The sequence below is a fragment of the Emydura macquarii genome, unplaced genomic scaffold (assembly GCF_026122565.2).
Source record: "Emydura macquarii macquarii isolate MOO-44397 ecotype Brisbane River unplaced genomic scaffold, CSIRO-AGI_Emac_v2 contig_1483, whole genome shotgun sequence".
Taxonomy (NCBI): domain Eukaryota; kingdom Metazoa; phylum Chordata; order Testudines; family Chelidae; genus Emydura; species Emydura macquarii.
The window spans coordinates 10029217-10035528 of NW_027131620.1; the positions used below are offsets into that span (position 1 = coordinate 10029217).

At 38.7% G+C, this 6312-nt stretch overlaps 1 long non-coding RNA gene across 1 annotated transcript; it reads left to right on the forward strand.

Annotated features, from left to right (window-relative positions):
- Positions 1-624: 624 nt before the first annotated feature.
- Positions 625-5899, forward strand: LOC137157342 (uncharacterized). The gene is made up of 3 exons (XR_010921073.1): positions 625-750; positions 3000-3053; positions 5716-5899. It is a non-coding gene; the product is annotated as an uncharacterized lncRNA (long non-coding RNA).
- Positions 5900-6312: the final 413 nt, after the last annotated feature.

The following is a 6312-nucleotide window of genomic DNA, read 5'->3' on the forward strand; positions in this document are numbered from 1 at the left end:
AAGTTGGGTGGGTCTTTGTACTAAACCCCACACCTTTTGCAGCTCATTCATTCTTAATATGCTAATTCATTTGCTGGAATCCAATCCTTACTTAATTAAGAAGGGGAAATTGCTCTGCTATTTCCTGAAGCAGTCAGGGCCAGACTGTCCCCTGATCTTTGTACAATGAGGAATACAGGGTGAGGTGCAATGGAAGTGGCAGGGAAAAAGGAATGCCCTGTACAGTTTCACTCCGTGAGCTTGAGGGAGTGTAGGGTCTTTCCTCCATGCCCCTTTTGGGCGCACATTAGTGCAAAGAGTCTAAGGGTTTGAGGTTATACCATGACACAGCCTACACAGTTCCCCAGTGCACCAGTAAGGAATGGGGGTGGTGTACCGTTTTAATTATAGCAGTATAAATATAGCTATATCAATATAGTTAAAGTAGAACATCTGTACATAGACAAACCCTTAGGATTAGGAAAAACGATTTGAAGAGCCACCAACCAAATATTTGGGTTCCAAAAACCAGGACTTCCATGTACATTAGAAATCTGATTAAATTTCATCTTTGTGTTGACTGAAGATCAAACTTGTTTGGATCCAGATGTAAAAATATTACATTTTTTTTTTTTAAGGATGAGCAAAAAAAATATTGATTGTTGCAGTTTTCCTGAAAATGAAGGAGGAGTGAGAGACAGCAATGCAGTTTCAAGTTCCAATTGATTATTGGATTCATTAGAAATGGGACATCTGATGGAGACACTATGGGTAGGCTTGGAAAGATAAGATTTCTATCGGTAAATGTCAATTTCACCATACACACAAACCAGCGGAAAAATATTTGTTAACAATAATCAAAATCCACAGATAGGCAAAGTAAAAAAAAATGCTGCTTGAGAATTTATTAAACTTTGTTTTATGGATACTTACTTGATATATTTTGACATATGATATTGACAGTATGTATTTTAATGGTTATGAAGCATTAACTTTTTGAAACTCGGTGCTTATGGTCATTAAATAATTATTGTCTGACCTCCCCATTGTCTGACTCTCCCATAATTTCCTGCAACTGTGAAAACTGAAATAGATAAAAATTGAAAAGAAATGCTTAAAAATAAATATTGATATCGTCTGTTGAAATTATAAAAAATAAAAATTGAAGTCTGCAAAGTCTAAATATAGGTAAACTCTGGAGAAAGCAGGCCAAAGGAAGTTTTCTCTTCATGTCATTTTTTTCCGATGACTAGATGTTGTGAATTAATTCAAGCCATTTTCAATTTGTTGATAAACAAGCACAGACTTGAGCCTGGATTTTAGTACGTAATAATAGGCTTTGTCCAGGGGAGCAAGGGAAAAACCACAAACGTAGCTCAAACAATGAAGTCTCTCCAGTGGGTCAGGCCAGTTGTTATTATACTATTTCAGGCTGGAAAAGGTCATTTATGCTTTTCAAGTTGGATTTATATTTTACACTTATGTGTAATGTTACCTCAGTGTGTCTTATAATGTCAAGGAAAATATTTGGTTTTGGTTCTAAAATGTCAGGGCAGGATTTTCTAAAGCAATTCAGCATTAGCTTAATTCTTCTCCCATTGGAGTCAGTGGTAAAACTTCTGTTGTCTTCTGTCTTAGGCCAACGCTGAGCACTTCTGAGAATCCCACCCATAAATGTGTTGTCAGATTTTCGAAAGTATTGAAATCTTGGAAGAAGGATATGTATCTATCTAAAACTATTTTGTTTGACAGGAGTCAGTATGTTTAATAAGTAGTGTGAGTGAGAATTAGGACTTATGGATTCTCTTCCTGTGTTCTGCCACTGACCTGCAGTGTAAATCATGTAATCATTCTAAGCTTCAGTTTGTTTACCCACAAGTAAACTATAAAATACCTTTCTATCTCACAGTTCTGTTGTGAAGCTTCACTGACCAACACCTGGGAAGGGCTGTAGACCCCTTGGTTCAAAGGTGCCTATTTGCAGCAATATATAAATAGGATCCCCTATTGTGGGAGTCCAAAAAATCGAAAGAGAGATGTGGCGAAGAAATCAAGAGAAGGACACAGCTTGCAAAAAAACGTATTCGACAACTTCCAAAGCTGTTGTCGAAAGCTAAAGCACATCTGCACTAGATTGTTGAAGTGCCACATATGGTCAACTGTCCCGTGCAGATGTGAGAGCTGGCTACTTAAAAAGGTGTTTTAGAAGAATGTTAAAAATTAGCTGGACAATCAAAACCAACTGAAGAGGTGATGAGAAGGAGAAGGATGAATTTTAAAAGAGCACAACTACTTGATTCCCGATGTAAAAGAATAACAACGTTTTGTAGTCACATAGCTTGCTGATCGCAGAGTGGCTTGCTTCCAGCACTCACACTATCAGACAAGATGACAGGCAAGTAAGGAAGAGCAAGAAAGAGAGCCAGTTACAAAGGAAATATCATCAGATAGACTGTTATCCAAAGGAGAGCAGAACTCTTTACAACTCTGTTGTGATTGCAACAGATTGAGGGTGGTGGTCAGCTGTCCCTGTTCCCTTCTGAAGAGTGTTCTTCACTGGTTTTGTCCTGACTCGGGTACCATGTACCATGTACCATGTACTCTTGTTCTAACTAGCACATTCCAAAACTTTACCTCCTCCCAAGTGTTGATGCTACCATTAGCATGTGCTAGAGTACAATCTGTCCTGTCTACAGCAGGGTTTTAGGATATGTTGGTTAGAACCTGGCAGCTCACACTTTCTTTAAAAAAATACCTTTTAGCCTAGTCTTGACATACCTCCCAGGTCTCAAAGTGTAAACATCTCTCTAGAAAAAAGAAAAAGACATTAAGAAAGACTCTCTAATCTTCCTGACAAGATAAAATCCTGCAGCCAGCCCCATATCATTGTTTGCCCTCTCCTGTACCCTGCATGTCTACCAAATCAGCGGTACGATAAGTTGATAAAAGCGATGTACAATAAATGTGTTCTCACTAGTTCTTCTGCAGGGCAAGAATAATTCCTCTGACTTATATTCCAGACTTCAACTGGCACTTGTCATCATTCTGTCCAAGAACACTGCTCTTATATAAAGGTAAGAGGCTGCACTTCACATCTTTGTGGGTTTGTTTCCTTGCTGGCTGTTTGGTAGCATTTGTCCATTGTGAATATTTTTCTTTGGTTTTTTTTTTTTTCTGTGACTGCATCCCATGGAGCTGCATGAGCCAGCTCCTGGGCCCTCAGAGATATTTCAGACTCCTTTCTGAAATGGTGCCCACGCCTGCTTCTATATGATAGGGAAACATCATCATCTTATTGTGCTTTCCTTCCTATACATGTGCTCCAGTGATCCAGCAGAAAACATTTTCCTGTCTCAAACTGCTTCCAATCAGAAATACCCCCAGTCTTATCGGTCAGTGCTGTTTTGACTTCAGTGGGGCCAGGATTTCCCCTAATGTGTTTAGAACTGGTGTGTACATTTGTGGAGGAGCTTAGGAAACTGTGCATCCAGATTTCCTATTAAAGAGACGGAGAGGAAAGCCTGTAACATCTTCCAACCAGGGCTGTGATAAAGGAGAGAGCAGTCTGAGTTGTTACCATCGCCAGAGTTCTCAGTAGCACACAGCAGCTTGTATTCCACACCACGTACCACTGGACCTTATGCAATATAGCCTTTCAACCTGTCTGTGGTGGAGTGGATCCCCTGTGGCTACAAGTTTGGCAGGAGTGTCTGAACTGCCCCTGCAGGAGAACTTAGATCTGCTGCCATTCTGTGCCGTAAATGTAGAGAGAATTATATCTCCTGTGATTCTAAAGACCTCCTCAGAACTTAGTTTATTTATTTGTGCACTGGCTCTTGAATATGGCCCTAAAGGGTTGTATTTGTAACTTTACACTAGCAGATCGGGCATGTTCAGATGCAGGGTGAATTCACAGCAGATTCCCTTTCTCATACAGTCTTTTACAGCAGAGTTATGTGCATTGCATCACTTTGTCCTTCTCAAGAGATGTGATCTAGGAGATAGAATGGTGGGAAGGTAATCTTAAATTTTAATTAATTGCCTCTACAAATTAATAATAGCAGTTAATATTAATCCAGGTTTATTAAACCTGTTTTTAAAAAAATTGTTGCCCTAGTTAAGGTTAAATCTTAGAACCTGATTTAATTAGAAAAGAAGATTGATAATCTCTATCCATTCTCAATATCACACAAACCTGGAAAACCACCTTGTGCCTGATCCTACTAACACTTAGTTCTGAGCCCATTATAACTTTTATGAGTTGCCCGATTTACATTCTCTTTCACTGGTCCTAACTTCACACCCAGTTCTCATATATGACTCCATGTAGCTGCTAGTACACGGCAGTGGCCACACCCCAGTACACTGTTTTAACTGGCAGATGAAATCAGGTAGAGGTTAGCCATGAATCATTTTATAAGAAAAACAAGAGCTTTTACTGTGGTGACATGGAACATACAGACCCTAATGGACACAGATAACACATCAAGACCTGATAGATATAAAGCATTATCGCAAGGGAACTTGCTACCTACAGCATTGACATAGGTGCCCTCAGTGAAATGAGATGAAGATGAAATCTCATAAAAGAATTGAGGAAGTGACTATATCTTCTTTTGGGAAAGGAGACCAGCAGAGGAAGACAGAATTTATGGCATTGAAAACAGCCTCCTGAAATCTCTGAAAGACTTACCTGTGAGCAAAAATGAAAGCCTACAACACTACAACTTCCCATTGGAAATTATTGCTTTGCGACTCTTATCGGTGCTTATGCTCCAACTCTGAACAGTATAAAAGAAATAAAAAGAACAGTTCTGTTCTGACTTGGATGATATAATCAAGTCTATAACAAGTGAAGACAAACCTATACTTCTGGGAGACTTTAATGCCAGAGCTGGAAAACACAGTGAGGCTTGGAGAGGGGTAATAAAGAACAATGAAGTTGGAAAATGAACAGCCTGGGTCTACTCCGAACGCCATATTGAGAACTCAATCTTCAGGCAAACCAAGAAATATACTGATCTTGAGAAAGCATTCAACATGGTGAGCAGAAAAAGCCTTTATCGGTCATACTCAAGCAACAGTACTTTATGGACCAGATTCTGATGTCACACCGATGTAAACCTGGATTAACACCACTGAAGTCAGGATCACAACAAATATAAGCAAGTGGTCTAGTGCAGGTTTTTCATTTCATTAAAACCAGCAAGAAGATATTGGGTTTGGTGCTGAAAATCGTTAATTTTACATCCTGAATTAGGGCCCAAGGATGTTAAAATTGGAGCCTAAACTTGACATTTATTTTGGGCCCTAATTCATTAACATGGATCCACTGTGTTCCCCTTATTAGTAAATCTTTCTTTTAGAAACACTTTAGACCCAATTTTTAATTACGTTCTCAGGTCTGTAAATCATACAGCAGAATTAAGTATACCTTTTAATGGAACACTAATGGGAAAACTATTTCTTGAATAAATTTACATCAGTAACAGCAGGTAGGGATTATTGTCTATGAGCCTGTAGCATTGGAATGTCAGCAATTGGCAAGTGATCTAATCTGGAGTGCAACAGCATAAACTATATCAAGATGGGTCTCGAAATACTGATGTTTACAGAAACAAACTGCACACTTTTCAATATTTCTGGTAACACATTAAATTCGGCTTTCAGTGGCTTTATAATTTTTCCTTGCATTTTGTTTTAACTATTTCCACTTTTATTTCTCTTTTTTTTAAGGACTTCAAAGAGAGGCAGGAAGGCCAGTTGACTGAAGTGTGCCATATTCTACCTAACCTATCATTGTTTCAACAGCCAATGACGAAACGGGATCATGGGACCCAGCTCTGGATGTCTATACTATATAATGATGCTTCCTTCTCTAAGGAACAGTGTATATTAAAAATCTGCTATTTTATCTTTATAAAACAGAACCATTTCATGCCTATTATTCTCTCCAGAAACCCCAATCAGCACTGGGTCCCTTTGGGATAGGAGCTGTACAAACCCTGAAATAGACGTGGTTCCTACTCTTAACAGCTAGCAGTCTGATGCTATAAAGACATATTGTGCTTAACTTTGAGCATGGGAGTAGTCTCACTGACTTCCATGGTACTACTTGTGTGTTTATAGTTAGCCATGTGCTTAAATACCAGGCTCTATCAGGCCCTTACTAATGACAAAATAAATCAAAGCTCCCAAAGGAGATGTATGTAAATAGGTCTTCACTTTAATCAAAGCAATTAGGAAATAGCAAATCAGCAGCTGCACTTTACAGTAATCCTTGTTTAACTCAAATGCAATTTTTAGAAGTTAGTGTAAAGGATATTTGTTTGA